This window comes from Arachis duranensis, chromosome 9, assembly GCF_000817695.3.
Source record: "Arachis duranensis cultivar V14167 chromosome 9, aradu.V14167.gnm2.J7QH, whole genome shotgun sequence".
Classification (NCBI taxonomy): domain Eukaryota; kingdom Viridiplantae; phylum Streptophyta; class Magnoliopsida; order Fabales; family Fabaceae; genus Arachis; species Arachis duranensis.
The window spans coordinates 26,374,119-26,402,093 of NC_029780.3; the positions used below are offsets into that span (position 1 = coordinate 26,374,119).

The 27,975-nt window shown below is 37.7% G+C and overlaps 2 pseudogenes; both read left to right on the forward strand.

Annotated features, from left to right (window-relative positions):
• The first annotated feature begins 7,054 nt into the window (after positions 1-7,054).
• On the forward strand, positions 7,055-9,895 carry LOC107465241 (pentatricopeptide repeat-containing protein At3g09040, mitochondrial-like; annotated as a pseudogene).
• A 1,830-nt stretch (positions 9,896-11,725) lies between these two features.
• LOC107465240 (pentatricopeptide repeat-containing protein At3g09040, mitochondrial-like) overlaps positions 11,726-27,975 on the forward strand; it is a 50,509-nt pseudogene continuing 34,259 nt past the window's right edge.

Consider the following 27,975-nt stretch of genomic DNA (forward strand, 5'->3'; position numbering starts at 1 on the left):
ACCATTGTCTATCTTCTACACTCTATCATGTTCAACACAAATCGGTCATACCTCCCACCAAGGCTTGCATTCTATGCTCTTAAAAGCCAAGGTTTCGACCTCCGAGATTCTTCTACCCAACATCTCTGGAACCTACAGAATCAAGAGGCACTATAAAGCAAACATGAAATACAACAATTAATGCCAAAAGAAAGCTTAAGTAAAGCGAAAACTCATACTTTTCATTCAGCGTCTCAGTCCGATCCCATGTATCTAACTTCCATATATCTTTCACTGTAAGGGGTCTTTCTGAACTTATCCGTATATCAAAAGAAGGATTAAAATCTAGAACATACTCATCCCAAACAGCGGCAATTAATAAGAACACAACGGCATTTAATAAGAACAGAGCGGCAATTAATAAGAACACAGCGGCAGGGGACGATCCAGATTAGCAAAGAAGGAATTCAGCATCAATAGCAAGTATAGAGCAGCAATAACAACTTAAATTCATACATTAAAGCAAGAATAAAGCAACAACAAAATTGTCATCGCTGCAACACAGTGCAGAAATTGCTCATATCAAATAACAGACCTCAGCAAGAACAAAGCAACATAAACACTATGCAACATCAAGAATCCAGTTTCAAACAAAGAAAATTTTCCATTCCCAAACACCAGCAGCAATCACAATTAACAGACCTAAATCAACTATCCAGTCCAGATTCTCCAACACCCTAATAACTAAACATGCATCTCTAACTAATCTAATTTAACAAAAATTAAACTAATTAATCAATCCTAACTTAACAATCGAAGGAAATTAACTAAAGAAACCAGAACAAAATGGAAACAGGGGTCGAACCTGGGAGAAGCAGAAACAGAAATGGAACTGGACAGGGAAGGAAAGTGGGGCGAAGCAATGCCGGCCCAGAGGCGGCGGGTCAATCAGTGGTGCAGCGGTGGTGCTCAGAAACAGAAGCGGCGTTGGTGCTCGGTAGCGCAGCGTTGAGAAACAGGGGTTGCCCCTGTTGTTCCCTCGAACAGAATAAGGGAAATGGAAATGATGTGAGGGAAATGTGGTGGAAGGGGAAGGGATGTGGTGAAAGGTGGTGGTGGGTGGAGGGGACGCCGGCGGCTACGGTGATGCCGCGGCGGTTGTGACGGCAGAGGGGTGTGAGAAGGGATGAGAGGGAGAGAAAGAAGGAAGGAAACGGGGTGCGGGTGGCGGCACTTGGTGGTCGCCGGTGGTTGTGGTGGTGGAGGTTGAGTGACCATGAATTTGATCTAAAAATTGCGGATATAGATCCAAATCGCAAGATTATTGAATCGGATTGTAGATTTTATGTTAGTATCCGCATATTTGATCCGCATTATTAGTGGATCCGCAAAAATAAATAAATAATTAGGTAAATTTTTTTATGTTTTATTTTTTAATAATTATCATATATGTTGCATGATTTTATTTTTATTATTTAAAAAAATATATTTAATAATATTTTAAGAGTATGCATATTTAAAATAATAAAAAAATAGTTGCGGATTGGATCGAATCGGATCCAAGTTTAAAAATTGCGAATATTAGATTTGATAATTTTAATGAGGATCGAATCGAGATGTATCCGATCCGATCCGATTTGCGTTCACCCTTATGCGAAGAGATAGGACTCGCACTAAAAGGGGATTTTGAGTTTTTGTAACCGTACGCACACACCAGAAATTATGCGTACGCACCGATGGATGAAATGTGACTTGTGCATACACACCGTGGTTCATGCGTACGCACAGACGAGCAAATTGGCAATTGTACATATGCACATGCTGTGAGTAGAAGGCGTGTATGAGAGTGTGCGTACGCACCACACAGAGTAATTTTTTTTCAAACAGAATTTAATCCAACATTTTAATATGTATATAAACAAGAAATTAATAAAAATATGCAACTATTCACATTAACTTTTAAAATTACCCAAAATTTTATTTTTCAAATCAAAATTATTGGACTATTCAAAACACTTTTAATATGCATAAACAAAAATCAACCAAAACTATTTCAACCATTCAAAAACTTTCAAAATTTTAAACACGCAATTCATGCCAAAAAGGCAATTTAAAACAAAATTATTAACTATTCACATTGTGTATTTTAAAATAAAAATTTATTAAGACAAGCTAACAACCAAAAGACATATTTACAAGAATGCAATAAAGGAGGAAAGTTGAAAAGTTTTACCATGGTGGGATGTCTCCCACTAAACATTTCTATTTAGAGTCCTTAAATTGGACTTATTGAGAAGCTCTCATCAGGGAGGCTTGTGTTTCAATTCTTCTTTAAATTTTCACCATGGCTTTTAGATTCCAAAACTTGTGCACCCAATCTTCTTGTGAATTCTCTTCATTCCATTTAGGTGACAAACATGCGGAACTCTCAATTCCTATAACATAATAACAACCAAATTCATAGTTCAATGGGTGAGAATTCATAAGAGGAAATGAATTGAAAACAAAACATAATAAGAACAAGTAAAATAAACTCTTAAAACTAGCGAAAAGAAGCAATCAATCAAAAACAAACTATTCACATATTAACAATAGCCAACAATGTAACACCATTGTAAATCCCCGACAACAGCACCAAAAACTTGATGATGACCTAAAGTGGGTTAGAAACTTTTCTCAAAATAGAACTGGCGTTGCAAGTATAGTCCAAACCCAACAATTGACCATCAATCAAAGTTTAAATTAAAGTTTTGTCACAATTCAAATCAAAATAATCGGGAGTTTTAAATCTCGGGTCGTTCTCCCTAAAAATTGCAATTAAGTGCGTAGTTATTGACTATGAGGAAAGAAGGGGTTTTGATGGCAATTGACGAGAAAATTAAAAGGACAAGAAAGTAAATAAAGCATGCAAGAGAATTAAAACTCAAAGCAAGTAAAGCAATAAAAATGGAATTTAACTGACAAAAAGAAACTCTTGGCAAGGGTTGGGAATTTAAGATTCTATCCTAATCATAGACCACAAACATGGTAATTATGTAGAATTAATCTCAATTAGTCGATCCTAACATCGAGAATTAGTCAAAAGGGCATAATTGATCTCAATCCACAAGTCCTAATCAACTCACTAATTAACTTAGTGAAAGACTAGTATTAGTGGAAACCAAATCAACTAACAATCATAACACAATGTAGAATGGATATCCATAATTCAAGTTCACCTAATTACCCAATTCCACGCCAAAAATGTGAAAAACTATACAAAAACTATAAGAGACATTTTATCAAACACCTAACATATATAAAAGGAAAAATATCATAAACTCTAATAAAAATAAAATTTATAACTACCAATTGCAACAAAATGATAATAACAACTCAAATAAGCATTAAAAAAATATAAAACATCAAAATTGCATTAAATGAAATTAAAAGTAACAAGAGTGTTCATGAAACTAAAGTAGCATGAAAGAGAAATTAACAAAGTAAACTAAGATGAAAGACAAGAGAACATGAAAATGTAAATGAAACTAAACTAAAATAAGAATTAAAGACTGAAATTAAAGAGAAATTAAACTAAGAAACCCTAAATTCTAGAGAAAAGGGGGAGCTTCTCTCTCTAGAAAAACTAAGCTAAAACATGTAAAAACCTAAACCTAAATGCTCCCCCTTTCATCATTCTTCATTTTTTTTTGGTAAAATGCCGGGGCCTAAACCCAAAAGAAAACTACAAAATAGAAACAAGTCGAGGTAAGGTTGCCCCTCTACAATCATCATTTAGGATTAACCTAAGATTATAAGGAGGACTGTCAATAAATTGACATCCTGATGGTGATTTAGAACTTTCTTTGGCCAGTTAATCCGCACATTTGTTGCCCTCTCTGTATATATTTTCTATTCTTAGTTCCCAATTCTTTTGCATCAAGTTCGCAATGCTTCTCACAAGAGGTTTAGGATGGGAGTGCAACCCCTCCTTCTTGTTAAGTATAGTGACTACTGTTGAATCTGACTCCACTATAATCCTTTTTAAGCCTAGATCCCAAACAATTTTTAATTCATGATAGATACGCCCACATTTTTGTCCGAAACGCCGAGCAGCATCCTAGATTGACCATAAAACTAGCCACCCATCTTCCTTGCTCATCCTTAATAACACTCCCGCATCCTCCTGCATTCGGATTTGTTGATGTTGCACCGTCCGTATTAGGTTTTATCCAATTTTCAAGTGGGTAACTCCACGCTACATGGACCTCTTTGTGCCTTCTTCCTTGAGGGGTTAGGCCAGATTTTTTTAAAGCTATCTTAATAGTATAAGCATGGTTCAGAACTATAACATGTTTATTGTGGGGTCTTTGGTAGGATGGTGAGAAGAGTTCTTTATTCCTCCATTTTCAAAGCCACCAACATGAAACAAGGAATTGAGTTTTCCAAGTTTCTTGGCTGGTGGCGATTCCAGCATTCGTTGTGAGGTTCCAACGAAGCCAAATATTAAAGGGAGCTCTAAAGAAAAAGTTGATATGAGTGTGATGTATGATTCTTACCCATAATCTGGATGCAGTTGGACAATCTCGTAAAACATGTTGTATAGTTTCAGGCACCCCTTTACATCGATGGCAGCTAGAGTCCAAACCAAGGAAACGTGCTCTCCTTTGTGCTGTGAGTAATTTTTGGTAGGTAGCCATCCAAGTGAAGCATTTAATCTTTTCGGGGCCTTGCCATTTCCACACACTGTTCCAAATCCAATCTTTAATCCCTGCATCATTTTTCAGAGCCTTGTAAGCATTAGCCACTGAAAAGTTTCCATGTTGAGTGAACTTCCATTTCTTCCTATCTTGTTTGAGGCTGTCTGTTGGGGGGAGGATAGCTTGAATTTTTCTAATGGTGTATTCATCAAGGTATTGTCTAAGAAACGGGATGTTCCAAGAGTCTTCATTTAACTTTGCTTCATAAACTTTCATGTCTTGCAGCATTTCTTCAACCAGTCTGATGACATAATGGAGAAGGGATTCATCCTTCTCTAGCCACGTATTCCATGATTTCCACTAGCATATGCAATGAAATTGAAAAATTGCAACGTAAATTTATTTGGGGGGAGGTAGGAGAGCAACGAAAAATGCACCATATTAGCTGGGAACTGCTAACCAAGAAGTATGGGAGGCATGGGCTTTAAATCACTCCATGCTATGAATAAAGCTTTCTTAATGAAGATTCTCTGGAGACTTAACCAAGACCAAGATTCCCTTTGGGCCCAAATCCTCATCAATAAATATGAAAGGAAATGTGATTTAACTCAGCAAATTATATGTAATAATGTAGATTCTTCACCCTTCTTCAATTTGGCTTGAAATAGCTTCAGAAATGAGTTGGATTGGGCTTTGGAGGCCCATAATTTGCCCCCAACAAATTGCAATTAATGACCTCACGTGCATGCACTCGTGTGTACGTACGACCTACCGTGCGTACGCACGGTGTGCGCACGCACCAAAAGTTACGCGTACCCATGGTTGCACGAGGTTGCAATTGTGCGTACGCACTTATCGCTGTGCGTATGCATTCGTGCTGCAGCTTCCAAACTCCATTTTCTTTATGATTTCTACTCTTTTGAATGCTCTTTCCTCACTATTTCAACCCATACTTGCCTTGGAAACCTAAAATCACTTAACAAACGCATCAAGGCACCAAATGGGATTAAAAGGAATAAAATTTAGCAATTAAAAGGTCTAAAAAGCATGTTTCACTTTCAAGCACAATTTAGGAAGAAATCATGAAACTATGCTATTTCAATGGATAAATGCAAGAAAAGTTGATGAAATCCACCCAAATAGAGCAAATAAATACCATAAAATATGGATTCATCAGATACTGGAATGATGAACTCAAGAAGCCATGCAACAAGTAATTTAAAGATATAGAGATAAGATTAAAAAATCTCAACTTTAACTTAGTTCCTGTTCCTTTCAACTTAACAATTATAGCCCCAATAGTGAGATTCCCAGGAATAGTGAACCTCACTTACCACATAAGAATCTCCATTTTCAAACATCAAATAAAAATATATAAAAAAATGAAACTTTATTAAAAAATATTGAAAAAAGGGATAAGTACTTGTTTGCGTTCCCTGGACCTAGCAGTTGCGGAGGAGGATGAGCTTTCAATTGCGGGCACCTGCGGGAACCGATGAGGAACAGGATGATGATTATAAAGAGAAACAATAGCGATGATGTCGTCACCAATGACGGTAGCGTTTTTTGAGAAGAGAGCCTTAAGGGTCATTTCTTCGAACGGGTGGTAATTATGGTGAGGTGGGTCTCTTTAAGAGGGGGTTAGGATTATGTCTTTCCAGACATCATGGACAATTCTGGGCAGATGAGGAAGGGATAAAGAAGGATTTGAGGGATGAGAGGTGGTTGTTGTTGTGGTGAGGCACCGCGTCTGAAACGAATTCAAAGGAATTTGGATGAAATCGAGAAATTGAATTGAAACATGAAGGTATCTGGCGAGAAAGAGGGTAGGGGAAGAAGTGGAGGGCCATCGCGAAGAGGAAGAAGGCAACAAGCAGCTAGGTTTAGTTCTCAAGTTTTATATGGGGGTAATTTTAAAATATAAAAAATTTGTATTTTTTATTGTAATTTTTAATAAATTATAAATAAATTAAATCTAGACCATTAGATCGATTATTAATCTAATCCAATGTGCCAAATTTTATGGTGCATTAGATAAACTTAAAACACTTGAGCTGATTTTAGACAAACTCTTCTTTAAATAGGACCCTTACCCATTTCCTTTCTTTCATTTTCACAGCACGCAATACGCATCTATGCAATAGAATCATTAACAAGGTGGTTTTGTTTGTTTGTCGATGCGTCTTGCAGTTGCACCTCAAGTCCAAGGTTTCTTATTCTTAAGATCTTATTCACTCACCATTTAGCACTGGCGTTTCTCTTTTCCTCTTTCCATCTCACAAGTCTACGACGACCTTCTCCGCATTTGCTTCCGCTTACAACAAACTAAAACTAATCCCCATCACCATCACAACTATCATGTGTTTGACAATATTTCCAACCACGGCGACAGAGAAATGGCCAAAGCTGTTCATGCACATGCCATCAAACACGACATTTCCTCTGATGGCTTCCTCACAAGTGCCACCATCGATCTGTACGCTGCTGCCGGCAATGACCCTTTCGCTGAATGGCTCTTCCACCAGGTCCATCCCCATCAGAGACATTTATCCGCTTATAATTCTATCATTTTCATGTACTCAAGGCAGGGGTTATTCCAAAATGCACTTCGTTGTTTCATTTCTATGATGCGTTTAGGCCAGTTGCCTAACCAATTCACGCTCGCTATAGCTCTCTCTGTTTGTTCAAAGCTCAGGAATGTTGAATTCGGCACGCTGCTTCACTCCTACGTGATCAAGGCAGGTTTTGAGTCTAATCCGTTCTGCCAGGGTGCTCTTACCGATCTCTATGCCAAATGCAACTTTCTCCACCATGCTAGTGCCATATTTGATGCTGTAGTCCACTTAGACACTATTTCTTGGACGGCTTTGATTTCTGGTTATGTTCGAGCCGGGCTACCGTAGGACGCCCTCCAGGTTTTTGACAAAATGTGGATAGCTGGCTGCTATCCTGACCAGGTGGTTTTTGTGACTGTTCTCAATGCTCTTGTGAATTTGGTTAAGCTGGATTTTGCCTGTAAATTGTTCTGAGACATGCACACTAGCAATGTTGTGGCATAGAATGCGATTATCTCTAGTCATGCTAAGAGGGGCCTTCATAAGGAGGCCATTGAGTTCTTTCTCAAAATGAGGAAGTGTGGTATAAAGTCCTCAAGGTCCACGCTGGCAAGTGTTCTTAGTGCGATTGCCAACTTAGCTAGGTTGGATTATGGGTTACTAGTCCATGGAGAGGCTATCAAACAAGGTTGGGGTTCTAGTATATATGTGGAAGTTCTTTGATCAGTATGTATGGGAAATGCGAAATGTTAGATGCTGCAAAGCAAGTATTTGATGTCATGTCTGAGAAAAATATGGTCACTTGGAATGCCATGCTAGGAGTTTATGCACAGAATGGTTATTTCAATCATGTAATAGAGCTATTCCTTGATATGACACGACATACCGTTGAACTGGACGAATTTACCTTCACTAGCCTTTTGGGTTCACGTGCTTGTTTTGAAAGCTTAGAAATTGGTCGTTAGGTGCATTTAGTTGTTATCAAGAGAACTTTTGCAAACAATTTATTTGTGAACAATGAATTGGTTGATATGTATGCCAAGGCTGGGGCTTTGAAGGAAGCTAGGAAACAATTTGAGCGCATGAAAACTCGAGATAACATTTTTTGGAATGCCATTATTGTTGGATACGTGCAAGAAGAAGAGGAAACTGATGCTTTCAAAATGTTCAACAGAATGAGGTTACATGGCATAGTACTTGACGAGGTAGCTTTGGCAAGCATACTTAGCGCTTGTGGAAATGTTAAGCTATTAGAAGCAGGATTGTAGTTCCATTGCCTTGCAGTTAAGTTGGGATTAGAAACAAACATTTTTGTTGGAAGTTCTCTTATTGACATGTATTCTAAATGCTAGTTCATTAAAGATGCACGAAAAATCTATTCTAGCATGGCTGAATGGAGTGTGGTATCCATGAATGCTCTGATTTCAGGATATGCTCTGAAAAATATAAAAGAAGCTATTATTCTTCTTAGTGAGATGCAGGCATTGAGGCTCAAGCCATCTGAAATTAAATTTGCAAGCCTTATAGATGCATGTAAGGGTTCTCAGGTAATTCTAGGGTTCCATATCCACTATGCTATAGTTAAGAGGGGTCTTTTATGTGGTAGTGAGTTCTTAGGTACCTCTTTGTTGGGCATGTAAATGGACTCACAAAGGATTGTAGATGCCAACTTCCTTTTCTCAGAGTTTTCGAACCTTAAAAGCATTGTTATGTGGACTGCTTTAATTTTTGGGTTCAAAACGATTGCTATTACAAGGCCATAATTTCATACCGAGAAATAAGGGACAACTATATTTTTCCTGACCAAGCAACATTTGTTTCAATTCTTCGAGCTTGTGCTCTCTTATCGGTATTGCAAGATAGGAAAGAGATACATTCTCTAATATTCCACACTGGTTTTGACTTGGATGAGTTAACCAGTAATGCACTCATAGACATGTATGCTAAATGTAGGGATGTAAAAAGTGCTGTGCAAGTTTTTGAAGAAATGGGTACTAAAAAGGATGTGATTTCTTGGAACTCAATGATAGTTGGATTTGCAAAAAAGGGTCATGCAGAAAGCTCTCTGAAGGTCTTCAGTGAGATGGCTCACTCATGTGTAACACTAGATGATGTCACATTTCTCGGAGTTCTCACTGCTTGCAGCCATGCAGGGTGGGTTTTCGAGGGCCGTCAAATTTTTTATCTCATGGTGACTGTTATGGCATTGAACCCAGGGCTGATCACTATGCTTGCATTGTGGATGTTCTTGGTCGCTGGGGTAATCTCAAAGAAGCTGAAGAGTTCATCGACAAACTAAATGTCGAACCGAATGCTATGATTTGGGCCAATTTATTGGGAGCTTGCAGAATTCATGGTAATGACATAAGGGGAGAGCAAGCAGCTAAGAACCTTATTAAGTTAGAACATGACAATTCTTCCCCATATGTATTGCTTTATAAAATGTATGCTGCATCAAGACATTGGAATGAAGCTAGATCTTTGAGGAGAACTATGATACAGAAAGAAATCTAAAAGATGCCTGGGTGTAGCTGGATTGTTGTAGGACAAAAGAAAAACTCATTTTTTGCAGGTGATATATCACATCCATATTATGCTGAAATTTAACATTCTTTGAAGCATTTGACAACACTCATGAGAGACAACAGATTCCAGGATGATGGAGTCTTGTTTGTTGGTTAAATTTAATTTTTCACAGTAATAGAAAATCAAGCAATCAAATCAGATTTGCATTTTGACAAACAACAAATCGTACATATATTCCATTGTTCCTGCTTTCTGGCAAATGGAAAGCATTATATTATTATTTGCATTACTTATCAACTGTTTGTTGTCAATTTGTTATGCGTATTCATGTGTTTGAATATAAGTTTCTGGTTAGAACTTGAAAAATAAAAAGTAAACCCTCACATTACCTGGATTAAGCTCCTCTAATTTTATTCCTATCTATATTTTTCTTGACTTTTAACACTTTAACAATCCACGTGAAATAAGTTAGAACCTTATTAATTTGTGACTCACACTGCAAGAAGCAACAACTCCTTGTTGCTATAATATTGCACTGATTTATTTGTTTTCTCACTACATGTACATTGGTAATTTAATATAATTAGGAGCCATATATTATATATATTATAATTGAAGATTTCTTCTTTCATTTTATTCTTCTCTAATGTCTCATATTAAATCTTAAGAACAGGTACATCCAAGTTGGGGAATAAATAATATAGGAAGGGAGTATGAGACACACCAAATTTTGTGAACAAGGCCTCTATATGCTTATATTTATGCCAGCAGAGTTTGTGACAAAGAGGAAGTGGAATCACTGGACAAAACTGTTACTAATATTACCTAAGCATGATAATGACTCAAAATTAAAAATTTTAAAGAGTACTTTTAATAGGGTTACATTATCTAATAATTGCATTTGGAAATTGGAATAATCATTATGCCCTTTTTTTTGCAGTATTTTTGTGTTTTTATTTTAAATGGGACTTGGAAAGACTGAATATGAATAAATTTTACAAGCTTTTTATAGTTTTTTGTCTAATTGCATTTGAAGTCACTTCCTTCTTTCAGTTCTTGACCTTGAGGTTTGAAGTTATTAATTGTAATTAAAGCTTAAATTATCTGGTGAAACTTTGAAGCTATTAGATATACATTTCCAATATGTTTTTTAAAGCCTAAATTATTGTTCTAATTGCATTGGTGCCTATAAAACAGGGGATTCTATTGTAATTATTTTTGTACCATCCTTTTTTTATACTTCTTAAAAAGATACTACTGAAATGTAAGTGTCACTGTCCTTAAAATTGTTGTCATTACCTAATCTATTGATTTGAATTAGTTACAAAGTTTATCTTTCCATGTTATTACTTTAGTCCTTAAGGAAAATTATAAAATTTGTCTTTTGCGTTATGATTTAAGTGTATTAAAATAATAAGATTAACATATAGTGAATTAGTGACACAACATTTTATATGGACTAAAATGTGATTAGCCGCTAATTGTTTTCTTTAAATAGGACCCTTACCCAATTCCTTTCTTTCATTTTCACAGCACGTAATACGCATCTATGCAATAGAAGCATTAACAAGGTGGTTTTGTTTGTTTGTCGATGCATCTTATAGTTGCACCTCAAGTCTAAGGTTTCTTATTCTTAAGACCTTATTCAGTCACCATTCAGCACTGGCTTTCCCCTTCTCCTCCTTCCATGTCACAAGTCTACGATGACCTTCTCCGCATTTGCTTTCGCTTACAACAAACTAAAACTAATCCCATCACCATCACGACTACCATGTGTTCGACAATATTCCCAACCATGGCGAAAGGAAAATGGCCAAAGTTGTTCATGCACACACCATTAAACACGACATTTCCTCTAATGGCTTCCTCACAAGTGCCACCATCGATCTGTACGCTGCTGCTGGCAATGTCCCTTTTGCTTAGAGGCTCTTTCACCAGCTCCATCCTTGTTAGAGACATTTATCCAGTTATAATTCTATCATTTCCATGTACTCAAGACAGAGGTTATTCCAAAATGCACTTCGTTGTTTCGTTCCTATGATGCATTTTTGCCAGTTGCTTAACCAATTCACGCTTGCTATAGCTCTCTATATTTGTTCAAAGCTCAGGAATCTTGAATTCGGCACGCTGCTTCACTCTTGCATGATCAAGGCAGGTTTTGAGTCCAATCCATTCTGTCAGGGTGCTCTTATCAATCTCTATGCCGAATGCAGCTTTCTCTGCAATGCTAATGCTATATTTGACGCCGCAGTCCACTTGGACACTTTTTCTTGGACAGCTTTGATTTCTGGATACGTTCGAGTCGAGCTGCCGCAGGACGCCCTCCAAGTGTTTGACAGAATACAGATAGTTGGCCGCTCTTTTGACCAGGTGGTTTTTGTGAATATTCTCAATGCTCTTGTGAATTTGGGTAAGCTGGACGATGCTTGTAAATTGTTCCGAGACATGCACACTAGCAATGTTGTGGCATAGAATACGATAATCTCTGGTCATGCTAAGAGGGGACATCATAAGGAGGCCAATGAGTTCTTTCTCGTAATGAGGAAGTGTGGTATAAAGTCCTCAAGGTCGACACTGGCAAGTGTTCTTAGTGCGATTGCCAGCTTACTTTGTTGGATTACGGGCTACTAGTCTATTGAGAGGCTATCAAAAAAGGTTTGGATTCTAGTATATATGTGGGAAGTTCTTTGAATAGTATGTATGGAAAGTGCGAAATGTTAAATGCTGCAAAGCAAGTATTTAATGTCATGTCTGAGAAAAATATGGTCACTTGGAATGCCATGCTGAGAGTTTATGCACAGAATGGTTATTTCAATCATGTAATAGAGCTATTCCTTGATATGACACGACGTAACATTGAACCAGACGAATTTACCTTCACTAGCATTTTGAGTTCATGTGCTTGTTTTGAAAGCTTAGGAATTGGTCATCAGGTGCATTCAGTTGTTAACAAGAGAACTTTTGCAAATAATTTATTTCTGAACAATGCATTGGTGGATATGTATGCCTAGGCTGGGGCTTTGAAGGAAGCTAGAAAACAGTTTGAGCGCATGAAAACTCGAGATAACATTTCTTTGATTGCCATTATTGTTGGATATGTGCAGGAAGAAGAGGAAATTGATGCTTTCAAAATGTTCAACAGAATAAGGTTACATGGCATATTACCTAACGAGGTAGCTTTGGCAAGCATACTTAGCGCTTGTAGAAATGTTAAGCTATTAGAAGCAGGATTGCAGTTCCATTGCCTGGCAGTTAAGTTGGGATTAGAAATAAACCTTTTTGTTGGAAGTTCTCTTATTAACATTGGTGCACGGAATTGTGATTCACACTTTTCACAACTCCGGTGCCACTAACCTGCAAGTGCACTAGGTCGTCCAAGTAATACCTTACGTGAGTAAGGGTCGATCCCACGGAGATTGTTGGCTTGACGAAATCTATGGTTATCTTGTAAACCTTAGTTAGGAGACTAATAATGAAAAGAGTTTTGTTTGTAAAAAGTAAAAGAACATGAAATGAATAATACTTGTTATGTAGTAATGGAGAACAGGTTGAGGTTTTGGAGATGCTCTGTCTTCTGAATCTCTGCTTTCCTACTGTTTTCTTCTTCACACACGCAAGACTCCTTCCATGGCAAGTTGTATGTTGGTGGATCACCGTTGTCAATGGCTATTGATGAGCGGATAATTTATACGCTTTTTGGCATTATTTTTAGGTAGTTCTTAGTAGGATCTAACTACTTTTAGGGATGTTTTCATTAGTTTTTATGCTAAATTTACATTTCTGGACTTTACTATAAGTTTGTGTGTTTTTCTGTGATTTCAAGTAATTTCTGGCTGAAATTGAGGGACCTGAGCAAAACTTTGATAAAAGGCTGACAAAGGACTGCTGATGTTGTTGGATTCTGACCTCCCTGCACTCAAAATGAAATTTCTAGAGCTACAGAAATCCAAATGGCTTGCTCTCAACAGAGTTGGAAAGTATACATCCAGAGCTTTCCAGCAATATATAATAGTCCATACTTTATTCGAGATTAGATGATGTAAACTGGTGCTCAACGCCAGTTCCATGCTGCATTCTGGAGTCAAACGCCAGAAACACGTCACGAACCAGAGTTGAACGCCAAAAACACGTTACAACTTGGTGTTCAACTCCAAAAGAAGCCTCTGCACGTGTATAGCTCAAGCTCAGTCCAAGCACACACCAAGTGGGCCCCGAAAATGGATTTATGCATTAATTACATATTTTTGTAAACCCTAGTAGCTAGTCTAGTATAAATAGGATATTTTATTATTGTATTAGACATCCTGGATTGTATTTTTGATCTTGTGATCACGTTTTGGGGGCTGGCCATTCGGCCATGCCTGGACCTCCATCACTTATGTATTTTCAACGGTGGAGTTTCTACACACCAGAGATTAAGGGTGTGGAGCTCTGCTGTACCTCGAGCTTTAATGCAATTACTACTATGATATTCGTTGCACTTCAACATGATGAATGTAATGATCCATGACACTCATTGTCATTCTCACCTATGAATGCGTGACTGACAACCACTTCTGTTCTACCTTAGACCGAATGCATATCTCTTGGATTCCTTAATCAGAATCTTCGTGGTATAAGCTAGAATTTATGGCGGCATTCATGAGAATCCGGAAAGTCTAAACCTTGTCTGTGGTATTCTGAGTAGGATTCAGGGATTGAATGACTGTGACGAGCTTCAAACTCGCGATTGTTGGGCGTGATGACAAACGCAAAAGAATCAATGAATTTTATTCTGACATGATTGAGAATCGACAGATGATTAGCCGTGCCGTGACAGAGCATTTGGACCTTTTTCACTGAGAGGATGGGATGTAGCCATTGACAACGGTGATGCCCTACATACAATTTGCCATGAAAAGGAGTAAGAATGATTGGATGAAGGCAGTAGGAAAGCAGAGATTCAAAAGGAGCACAACATCTTCATACGCCTATCTGAAATTCCCACCAATGATCTACATAAGTATCTTTATCTTTATTTTATGTTTTATTTATTATTATTTTTGAAAACCAATATAACCATTTATTATCTGCCTAACTAAGATTTACAAGATAACCATAGCTTGCTTCATACCAATGTAGAAGATACAAATTCATATGTAAAATGTCATGAGGTACCAAATAAATCTCTAAAAGTAGTTTTTATACTCAATTAGTAATCTAGGTTTATAGAAAATGAGTAAACTAAGATAGATAGGTGCAGAAATCCACTTCTGGGACCCACTTGATGTGTTTTTGGGCTGAGCATTGAAGCTTTCATGTGCATAGGCTATTCCTAGAGTTAAATGCCAACTTTGGTGCCAGTTTGGGCGTTTATGCCAGTTCTGGCGTTTAACGCCAGAAAAGGGTAAAAAGCTGGCGTTTAAATGCTAGTTTACGCTATCAAATCTCGAGCAAAGTATAAACTATTATACATTGCTGGAAAGCTCAAGATGTCTACTTTCCAACGCAATTAAGAGCACATCAATTGGGCTTCTGTAGATCTAGAAAATCCATTTCGCGTGCAGGAGGGTCAGAATCCAATAGCATCTGTAGTTCTTTTTCAGCCTCTGAATCAGATTTTTGCTCAGGTCCCTCAATTTCAGCCAGAAAATACCTAAAATCACATAAAAACACACAAAATCATAGTAAAGTCCAGAAATGTGAATTTTTCATAAAACTAATAAAAATATACTAAAAAGTAACTAAAGCATACTAAAAACTACATGAAAATACCACCAAAAAGCGTATAAAATATCTGCTCATCACAACACCAAACATAAACTATTGCATGTCCTCAAGCAACTAGATAAATAAAATAGGATAAAAAGAGGATCAAGTTGCAATAGAATCCCAGTGTTTTATGTGAAGCTCAAATTCTAATCAGATGAGCGGGACTAGTAGCTTTTTGCTTCTGAACAGTTTTGGCTTCTCACTTTATCCTTTGAAGTTCAGAATGATTGGCATCCATAGGAACTCAGAATTCAGATAGTGTTATTGATTCTCCTAGTTTAATATGTTGATTCTTGAACACAGCTACTTTATGAGTCTTGGTTGTGACCCTAAGCATCTTGTTTTCCAGTAATACTACAGGATACATAAATGCCACAGACACATAACTGGGTGAACCTTTCAGATTGTGACTCAGCTTTGCTAGAGTCCCCAGTTAGAGGTGCCCAGAGTTATTAGGCATACTCTTTTGCTTTGGATCACGACTTTAACCACTCAGTCTCAAGCGTTTCACTTGGACCTTCATGACACAAGCATATGGTTAGGGACAGCTCGATTTAGCCGCATAGGCCAGGATTTTATTCCTTTGGGCCCTCCTATCCATTAATGCTCAAAGCCTTGGATCCTTTTTACCCTTGCCTTTTGGTTTAAAGGGCTATTGGCTTTTTCTGCTTGCTTTTTTTTGCAAGCTTTATATTTCACTGCTTTTTCTTGCTTCAAGAATCAATTTTATGATTTTTCAGTTTATCAATAACATTTCTCTTTCTTTTCATCATTCTCTCAAGAGCCAACAATTTTAACATTCATAAACTTCACTATAAAAAATATGCACTGTTCAAGCATTCATTCAGAAGACAAAAATTGTTGCCACCACAAATAAATAATTTGAATTCTTCTCTTAAAAACTCGAAATAATTGCATCTTTACTCAAAATAAATCTACTATTTTATTCATGTTTAATGATGATGAGAAAAATAAATTATAGCTTACTTGGAGATAAAAATAAAAATAAAAATAAAGACACTAATTACTAATATTCATGCAATTCTTAAAATAGGTTTCTAATAAAAGTTATCACAGATTTAAGATTAGGACTCAACAACCTTTATTTTGGGAGATAGGTGCTCCTTCAATCTGTGGGGTGTCTGGTCCCTCAAGGGAGAGCTTCTGGCGCTTTAACTCCTGTAACTCACGCCCTTACTTTTCTTGTTCCTTAAGCAGCTTACAGAGCATGCTATTTTGATTTCGCTGTTCTTCTTTAAGTTGATCCATAACTTCTTACAACTTGGTGACAGATACTTTTAGGCGGGCCCAGTAGTCAATTTGAGGGATTTCTGGGAAGAACTCCTGCGCCCTCCTCTTGATTGAGTTGTCGTGTACTTGTTGTCCTTCTATTGACTTTTTAGTGATTAGATGCTCGACTGAGATGAACTCATCCACTCCCATCTTTACCCCAGTATCTTTACATAGCAGAGAGATTAAGCTTGGGTAAGCCAATTTGGCTTTAGTGGAGTTCTTATTTGCAATTGTGTAAATCTTGCAAGAAATCAGATGATGAATCTCCATTTTGTTTCCCAGCATAATGCAATGAATCATTACTGCTCTTTTGACAGTGACCTCAGAGCGGTTGCTAGTGGGCAGTATAGAATACCCAATGAAGTGCAACCAGCCCCTAGCGAATGGTTTGAGATCTCCTCTCTTGAGTTGGTTTGGGACACCTTTTGAGTTGGTTATCCACTTAGTTCCAGGGAGGCATATGTCCTCTAGAACTTGGTTCAAACGCTTATCTACTCTCACCATTCTTCTATTAAAGGATTCTGGATTATCTTGTAGTTGAGGCAGCTTGAAGACCTCTCTTATTTTGTCAAGGTGGAAGTAAATAGTCTTCCCTCTGACCATAGTTTGAAAGGTATGGAAGGCAGTTTTCGTCATTCTCTGTTTATCTGTTAGCCATAGATTTGAGTAGAATTTCTGGACCATGTTTCTTCCCACATTTGTCTCAGGATTAGCTAGGATTTCCCAACCTCTATTTCGAATCTGTTCTTGGATCTCTGGATATTCGTCTTCTTTCAGATCGAACTTAAATTCTGAGATCACTGACCTCAAACCCATTATTTTGTGGTAATGGTCTGCATGTTCTTTGGTTAAGAACCTCTCATGATTTCAAAGTGGTTTTGGATTATTCTCTTTCATGCCTCTCAAAGTGTTTTGTTTTCCTTTAGGGGCCACGATCTTGGTGAGGTTTTGCTCAGTGATCATGGAAAAATACACCAAACTTAGAGGTTTGCTTGTCCTCAAGCAAAAGAAAGGAAAGGAGAGGAATAAAGGGGGAGACAAATTCGAATGGTGGAGGTATGGGGATGGCCGAACGTGTATTTAAAAGGAGGGGGTGGGTTTCGAAAATTTTAAAAAAGACATGATAGAAAGATATGATTTGTAAAAGATGAGATACGATATAAAAAAGTTGAGATTTTAAAATTCAAAAAATATGGAAAAGATATAAAGAAGTTAAATCTAAATTTTTGTTAATGCATCTAAGAATTAAAAGATGATATGATGAGTTGGAAAAGATTTGGAAAGAAATTGAAAAGATAAATGAGTTTTTGAAAAAGATTTAAAAGAGATTTTGAAAAAAAATAAAAAAGAAATTAGAAGATTATTAAATTTTTGAAAATTGAATTTGAGAGATGAAAATTTGTAACATGTTTATGCAGAAAATTATGAATTAAAACATGAAAATTTGAAAAAAAATGAAGTGAAAAAAAAATCACCTCCCCCTATCTGTTCTGGCATTAAACACCCAGAATGGTATCCATTCTGGCATTTAACGCCCATTTGTTGGCCAATTTGGGCATTTAACGCCCAGCCAGGTACCTGATGAGCGGATAATTTATACGCTTTTTGGCATTATTTTTAGTATATTTTTAGTATGTTTTAGTTAGTTTTTATTATATTTTTATTAGTTTTTATTTAAAATTTACTTATCTGGAATTTACTATGAGTTTGTGTGTTTTTCTGTGATTTCAGGTATTTTCTGGCTGAAATTGAGGGACCTGAGCAAAAATCTGATTCAGAGGCTGAAAAGGACTGCAGATGCTGTTGGATTCTGACCTCCCTACACACGAAGTGGATTTTCTGGAGCTACAGAAGCCCAATTGGCGCGCTCTCAATTGCGATGGAAAGTAGACATCCTGGGCTTTCCAGCAATGTATGATAGTTCATACTTTGCCCGAGATTTGATGGCCCAAACAGGCGTTCCAAGACAGTTCAAGAATTCTGGCGTAAAACGCTGGAACTGGCACAAGAATGGGAGTTAAACGCCCTAACTGGCACAAAAGCTGGCGTTTAACTCCAAGAAAAGTCTCTACACATGAAAGCTTCAATGCTCAGCCCAAGCACACACCAAGTGGGCCCGGAAGTGAATTTTTATGTCATTTACTCATCTTTGTAAACCCTAAGCTACTAGTTTTCTACAAATAGGACCTTTTGCTATTGTATTAAAAAATCTTTTGATCACTTTAGATCTGAGGATCATCTTTTGATCATGTTTTTATGATTGAACCCTCTTTGGGAGGCTGGCCTCTCGGCCATGCCTAGACCTTGTTCTTATGTATTTCCAACGGTGGAGTTTCTACATATCATTCTCACTTACGAACACGTGCCTAACAACCACCTCCGTTCTACTAGCAAACAAGGCTTGAATATTTATCTTTTGGATTCCTTAATCGGAATCTTCGTGGTATAAGCTAGAATTGATGGCGGCATTCAAAAGAATCTGGAAGGTCTAAACCTTGTCTGTGGTATTCTGAGTAGGATTCAAGGATTGAATGACTGTGACGAGCTTCAAACTCCTGAAGGCTGGGCGTTAGTGACAGACGCAAAAGAATCACTGGATTCTATTCCAACCTGATTGAGAACCGACAGATGATTAGCTGTGCTGTGACAGAGTGCGTTGAACATTTTCACTGAGAGTACAGGACTGTAGCCATTGACAACGGTGATGCCCAACATACAGCTTGCCATGGAAAGGAGTAAGAAGGATTGGATGAAGACAGTAGGAAAGCAGAGAGACAGAAGGGACAAAGCATCTCTATACACTTATCTGAAATTCTCACCAATGAATTACATAAGTATCTCTATCTTTATTTTTTGCTTTATTCATAAATCATTCATAACCATTTGAATCTGCCTGACTGAGATTTACAAGATGACCATAGCTTACTTCATACCAACAATCTCCGTGGGATCGACCCTTACTCGCGTAAGGTTTATTACTTGGACGACCTAGTGCACTTGCTGGTTAGTTGTGCGAAGTTGTGATAATGAGTTAAGATTGCAATTGAGCGTACCATGTTGATGGTGCCATTGATGATCACGATTTCGTGCACCAGATTGCCTCCCATCACCAAGATCTGTTTGCTTTATTTGGCATTTTTTGAGTTTTTGAAAGTTTCACAACATTCACGGCTAGAAGAGGAGGTTACGTCCGATCGGACAACATTAAGGCTGAATGCAACCTGACATGTGTCTAGAGCACTGGATTTTGAGGTCAATTTTTATGTCTATTATTTTTAATATTTAATTTTTTAATATATTTTGATCTATTTAGTTTTTAATTGATACCACCCTTATACGTTAATTAGATATTTAGTGTTTACGTAGATGAGACTTGTTGAAAGAGTAGAACATTATATATTCAAGAAGGCTCTGTGTGACCTAGGGTCAAGCATAAACCTCATGCCTCTCTCTGTAATGGAGAAGCTAGGGATCTTTGAGGTGCAAGCTGCAAGAATCTCACTAGAGATGGCAGACAATTCAAGAAAACAAGCTTATGGACTTGTAGAGGATGTTCTGGTGAAAGTTGAAGACCATTACATCCCTGCTGATTTCATAGTCCTAGAGACTAGGAAGTGCATAGATGAATTCATCATCCTTGACAGACCCTTCCTAGCCACAGGAAAGGCTGTGATTGATGTTGACAGAGGAGAATTGATCATTCAAGTGAATGAAGAATCCTTCATGTTTAAGGCTCAAGGATATCCCTCTGTAACCATGGAGAGGAAGCATGAAGAGCTTCCCTCAAAACAGAGTCAAACAGAGCCCCACAGTCAAACTCTAAGTTTGGTGTTGGGAGGCCATAACCAACTTCTAAGTTTGATGTTGAACCCCCACATTCAAACTCTAAGTTTGGTGTTGAGAGTTTCCAACATTGCTCTGAGTATCTGTGAGGCTCCATGAGAGCCCACTGTCAAGCTACTGACATTAAAGAAGCGCTTGTTGGGAGGCAACCCAATGTTATATTTATCTATTTTCCTTTGTTATTTTATTTTATTTTAGGTTGATGATCATGGGAAGTCACAAAATCAATTAAAAAAGCAAAAACAGAATGAAAAACAGAAAGAAAAATAGCACACCCTGGAGGAAAACTTATTGGCGTTTAAACGCCAGTAAGGGCAGCAAATGGGCGTTTAACGCCCAGTCTGGCACCATTCTGGGCGTTTAACGGCAGAAAGGGGCACCAGACTGGCGTTAAACGCCAGGAAGGGGCAAGAAGCTGGCGTTAAACGCCAGAAATGGGCACCAGCTCGGCGTTTAACGCCAGAATTGGCAGAAGGAGCATTTTTGCTCGCCACTTGGTGCAGGGATGAATTTTTCTTGACACCTCAGGATCTGTAGACCCCACAGGATCCCCACCTACCCCACCACTCTCTCTCTTCTTCACCCGTTCACCAATCACCTCAACACCTCTTCCCAAAAAAAAACCCTCACCTATCAAATCTCACCATTCAATTTCAAACCACTTTCCCTCCCAAACCCACCCATAATGGCCGAACCATACAACCCATCTCCACTTCTATATAAACCCATCTTCACTCCTTCATTTTCACACAACCTAAACACTACTTCTCCCCCCTTGGCCGAACCACAGAGCAACCTCAATCTCCTCTATTTCTTCTTCTTCTACTCTCTTCTTCCTTCTTTTGCTCGAGGACGAGGAAACCTTCTAAGTTTGGTGTGGTATAAGCATTGCTTTTTGTTTTTCCATAACCATTTATGGCATCTAAGACCGAAGAAACCTCTAGAAAGAAGAAAGGGAAGGCAAAAGCTTCCACCTTCGAGTCATGGGAGATGGAGAGATTTATCTCAAGGGTGCATCAAGACCACTTCTATGAAGTTGTGGCCATGAAGAAGGTGATCCCTGAGGTCCCTTTCAAACTAAAAAAGAGTGAATATCCGGAGATCTGGCATGAGATCCAAAGAAGAGGTTGGGAAGTTCTTACCAACCCCATTCAACAAGTCAGAATCTTAATGGTTCAAGAGTTCTATGCCAATGCATGGATCACCAAGAACCATGATCAAAGTGTGAACCCGGACCCAAAGAATTGGCTTACAATGGTTCGGGGGAAATGCTTAGATTTTAGTCCGGAAAATGTAAGGTTGGCATTCAACTTGCCCATGATGCAAGGAGATGAACACCCTTACACTAGAAGGGTCAACTTTGATTGGACCAAGTCCTCATAGACATTTGTGAAGAGGGCGCTCAATGGAAGAGAGATTCAAGAGGGAAGCCGGTTCAACTGAGAAGGCATGACCTCAAGCCCGTGGCTAGGGGATGGTTGGAGTTTATCCAACGCTCAATCATTCCCACTAGCAACTGGTCCGAAGTTACTATAGACCGGGCGATCATAATTCATAGCATCATGATTGGAGAGGAAGTAGAAGTTTATGAGGTTATATCCCAAGAACTTTATAAGGTGGCAGACAAGTCCTCTACCTTGGCAAGGTTAGCCTTCCCTCATCTCATTTGTCACCCCTGTAATTCAGTTGGAGTTAACATAGAGGGAGACATCCTCATTGATGAGGACAAGCCCATCACTAAGAAGAGGATGGAGCAAACAAGAGATCCCACTCATCATGAAATCCCTGAGATGCCTCAAGGGATGCACTTTCCTCCACAAAACTATTGGGATCAAATCAACACCTCCCTAGGAGAATTGAGTTCTAACATGGGACAACTAAGGGTGGAGCACCAAGAACATTCCATCCTCTTCCATGAAATTAGAGAAGATCAAAGAATCATGAGAGAGGAGCAACAAAGGCAAGGAAGAGACATTGAGGAGCTCAAGCACTCCATAAGATCTTCAAGAGGAAGAACAAGCCGCCATCACTAAGGTGGACCCGTTCTTTAATATCCTTGTTCTTTATTTTTCTGTTTTACGAATTTTCATGCTTATGTTTATCTATGTTTGTGTCTTATGATCATTAGTGTCTTAGTGTCTATGCCTTAAAGTTATGAATGTCCTATGAATCCATCACCTTTCTTAAATAAAAAAATGTTCTTAATTGAAAAAGAGAAAAATTGCATGAATTTTGAATTTTATAACAGATTAATTATTTTGATGTGGTGGTAATACTTTGTTTTCTGAATGTATGCTTGAACAGTGCATATGTCTTTTGAATTTGTTGTTCATGAATGTTGGCTCTTGAAAGAATGATGAAAAAGGAGACATGTTACTGAGGATCTGAAAAATCACAAAAATGATTCTTGAAGCAAGAAAAAGCAGTGAATTCAAAAAAAAAGAGATTATGTGCGAAAGAAAAAAATAAAAAGAGAAAAAGAAAAAATAAAGTCGTGATCTAAGGCAAAAAAGAGTGTGCTTAAGAACTCTGGACACCTCTAATTGAGGACTCTAGCAAAGCTGAGTCACAATCTGAAAAGGTTCACCCAGTTATGTGTCTGTCGCATGTATGTATCCGGTGGTAATACTGGAAGACAGAGTGCTTTGGGCCACGGCCAAGACTCATAAAGTAGCTATGTTCAAGAATCATCATACTTAACTAGGAGAGTCAATAACACTATCTGGATTATGAGTTCCTATAGAAGCCAATCATTCTGAATTTCAAAGGATAGAGTGAGATGCCAAAACTGTTCAGAGGCAAAAAGCTAAAAGCCCCGCTCATCTAATTAATATTGATCTTCATATATGTTTTTGGAATTTATTGCATATTCTCTTCTTTTTATCCTATTTGATTTTCAATTGCTTGGGGACAAGCAACAATTTAAGTTTGGTGTTGTGATGAGCGGCTTTTTAGCATTGTTTTTAGTATGTTTCTAGTATATTTTAGTTAGTTTTTATTATATTTTTATTAGTTTTTATTTAAAATTCACTTTTCTGGACTTTACTATGAGTTTGTGTGTTTTACTATGATTTCAGATATTTTCTGGCTGAAATTGAGGGACTTGAGCAAAAATCTGATTCAGAGGCTGAAAAGGACTGCAGATGCTGTTGGATTCTGACCTCCCTGCACTCGAAGTGGATTTCAGGAGATACAGAAGCCCAATTGGCGCGCTCTCATTTGCGTTGGAAAGTAGACATCCTGGGCTTTCCAGCAATGTATAATAGTCCATACTTTTCTCGAGATTTGATGGCCCAAACAGGCGTTCCAAGACAGCTCAAGAATTCTGGCGTAAAACGCCGGAACTGGCACAAGAATGGGAGTTAAAAGCCCAAACTGGCACAAAAGCTGGCGTTTAACTCCAAGAAAAGTGTCTACACATGAAAGCTTCAATGCTCAGCCCAAGCACACACCAAGTGGGCCCAGAAGTGAATTTTTATGTCATTTACTCATCTTTGTAAACCCTAAGCTACTAGTTTTCTACAAATAGGACCTTTAGCTATTGTATTAAAAAATCTTTTGATCACTTTAGATCTGAGGATCATCTTTTGATCATGTTTTTATGATTGAACCCTCTTTGGGAGGCTGGCCTCTCGGCCATGCCTAGACCTTGTTCTTATGTATTTCCAACGGTGGAGTTTCTACACACCATAGATTAAGGTGTGGAGCTCTGTTGTACCTCGAGTATTAATGCAATTACTATTGTTCTTCTATTCAATTCGGCTTATTCTTGTTCTAAGATATTCATTTGCACCCAAGAACATGATGAATGTGATGATTATGTGACGCTCATTATCATTCTCACTTACGAACACATGCCTAACAACCACCTCCGTTCTACTAGCAAACAAGGCTTGAATGTTTATCTCTTGGATTCCTTAATCGGAATCTTCGTGGTATAAGCTAGAATTGATGGCGGCATTCAAGAGAATCCGGAAGGTCTAAACCTTGTCTGTGGTATTCTGAGTAGGATTCAAGGATTGAATGACTGTGATGAGCTTCAAACTCCTAAAGGTTGGGCATTAGTGACAGACGCAAAAGAATCACTGGATTCTATTCCAACCTGATTGAGAACCGACAGATGATTAACTGTGCTGTGACAGAGCGCGTTGAACATTTTCACTGAGAGGACGTGATTGTAGCCATTGACAACGGTGATGCCCAACATACAGCTTGCCATGGAAAGGAGTAAGAAGGATTGGATGAAGACAGTAGGAAAGCAGAGAGACAGAAGGGACAAAGCATCTCCATACACTTATCTGAAATTCTCACCAATGAATTACATAAGTATCTCTATCTTTATTTTATGCTTTATTCATAAATCATTCATAACCATTTAAATCTGCCTGACTGAGATTTACAAGATGACCATAGCTTGCTTCATACCAACAATCTCCGTGGGATCGACCTTTACTCGCGTAAGGTTTATTACTTGGACGACCCAGTGCACTTGCTGGTTAGTTGTGCGAAGTTGTGATAAAGAGTTGAGATTTCAAATGAGCGTACCATGTTGATGGCGCCATTGATGATCACAATTTTGTGCACTAGTACCCTACCTGGCGTTAAACGCCAGAAATCTTTTTTTACTGGGAATTTTTCTAAACACCCAGGATGCTACAGCTTTGGCGTTAAACGCCCAGAATGGTACCCATTCTAACGTTTAACGCCCAGAATGGTATCTTTACTGGCGTTAAACGCCTAGAATGGTATCTTTACTGGCGTTAAACGCCCAGAATGGTACCCATTGTACCATTCTGGCATTTAACGCCCAAAAATGCCCCCTTACTGGCGTTTTCGTGCGAGTGAGTTCCTTTTCTCTGCTTTATGCTCTGAATCCTTCTGTAACTCTGTAAACTTCTGTCATTGATAATTAACCTTAAAGATAATTTATAACAAACTCCTATAATTAGTATTTAAATAAAAAAATAAAAAAAACTTTTGCTAATGGATGGGTTGCTTCCCAGCAACCGCTTCTTTATTGTCTTTAGCTGGATTTTTATTGAGCTTTAATCTAGTATCAATTTTGAGCATTCTTGCTCAATATTGCTTTCAAGATAATGTTTGACTCTCTGTCCATTAACAATGAACTTTTTGTCAGAGTCAATATCCTGAAGCTCTACATATCCATATGGTGACTGAAGAACTGAAGATTGATGGTTCAGAAGTTATAGTAAACTCTCGTTGTAAGTATAGTTACTAAACCATGCAATCAACCTTTCTTACAAACGTTTTAATTGTCACAAGTAACAAACCCTTTTTAAAATTGATAACCGAGTATTCAAATCTTGGGTCGTCTTCTCAAAGAATTGCAGGGAGGTATGTTCTTATTATTGGTTACGGATTTTGTAAATTGGGGTTTTGAAAGTGGGGAACAAGTAAATTAAAGGACAAATAAAATAAATGATTAACTATAAAATAAACTCTTGGTAAGATATGAAACTTCGGAAGTCCTATCCTAGTTACTCCTATAAGAATGGAAATTAATCCCACTTAGTTAACCTTTGCATAAGCAAGGGAAAATCAAGTTAACCAATTGGTTGGATTTCCCAAGTTCTAGCCAAATCCTAAGGAAAAACTAGAGTTAGTGGAATTCCAGTTAATTAGCCGACATAACAATCAATCTGAATAGTTGATAACTCAAGAGCTTCCAGTTAATCAATTTAAAGCCAATAATATAAAAAGCTAAATTAATATCATAAATATCTGAAATACCTCAAATAACATTCATTCAAAGCAGTCAAATCTAACATGAAAAATATTCATAAGCCAATTGGGCAACATAAATCAAACATAAATAAAAGCATTAAAGTATCTCAAAGTAGAAGAAAAATATAAAGTAAAAGGAATATTGAACCTGTGATGAAGAAGAAATAAATTCTAATTTCTAAAAATCCTAATCCTAAATCCTAAGAGAGAGGAGAGAGCCTATCTCTCTCTAAAACTCATCTAAAATTCTGGAAAGTGAATTCCGAGTCTCCTCTTTATTCCTCCACTTTACAGCCTTTAATATGTGCTTTTTGGGCCAAAAACTGGGTCAAAAATAGCCCAGAAATCGCTGATTTCAAAGTCTGGTACGTACAGGTTGCGGGAAAGTGACGCGGAGGCATCGTCCACGCGTTTGCGTGGATTGAGGTTCGCAGATGCGACGCGTCCGCGTGGAGTACGCGTTGCAATGCCTATCTGTACGGCCACTATGGCAAATTATATATCAAATCGAAGCCCCAGACGTTATCTTTCCAACGCAAATAGAACCACATCATTTGGATCTCTATAGCTCTAGTTATGACCGTTTGAGTGCAAAGAGGTCAGGCTGGACAGCTTAGCAGTTTCTTCAACTTCTTGTATTCCTTCCACTTTTGCATGCTTCCTTTCCATCCTCTAAGCTATTCTTGCCCTGTAATCCTTGAAATCACTTAACACACATATCAAGGCATCGAATGATAATAAGAGAGGATTTAAATAAAATAAAATAAAAGCCAAAGAAGCATGTTTTCAGTCATAGCACAAAATCAGGAAGGAAAATATAAAACATGCAAATCATATGAATAAGTGGGTAAAGAGTTGATAAAAACCACTCGATTGAGCACAAGATAAACCATAAAATAGTGGTTTATCAACCTCCCCACACTTAAACATTAGCATGTCCTCATGCTAAGCTCAAGAGAAGCTATAAAAGAGTGAAGAGGAAGGATAGAATGTATGAAATGCAACCTATCTATATGAATGCAACTACATGCAAAGATGATTCTACCTACTTGGTGAAAAAGTAAATAAATCTTTCAAGAACAAATATGAACTGGATTTCACTAATTCAAATCACAAAATACAATACAAATAACTTGCAAGAAGAAGATAGCTCATGAAAGCAGAGAACATAGAAGTAAGCACTGAACCCTTACTGGTAGTGTATATCATTCTAACTCTCAAGTGTCTAGGGTCAATTCTCTCAATTCTCTACTAATCTTGCTTTCTATAGCTTTCTCTTCGTCTAACAATCAACAAAAATTTAATGCACCAATACACAAATCAAGAGGTCTTTTAAGGGTTGTAATGGGGTTAAGGTTAAGGTAGGATTGTATTTGGCCAAGTGGACTAAAATCTGAATTCTTAATTAACATAAACTTTCAGCCTAACTTAAGACAATCCATTTAAAATGCAAAATCTAACTTCCCATTAACTGTATTTTCCACATATTCATGCATCCTAAATTTGAGTTCAGAACATATGCATTGATACCAACACTTACTTTTGGGGCATTTTGTCCCCTTTTTATTATTTGCTCTTTTCTTTTTCTTTTTCACTTTTTTTAA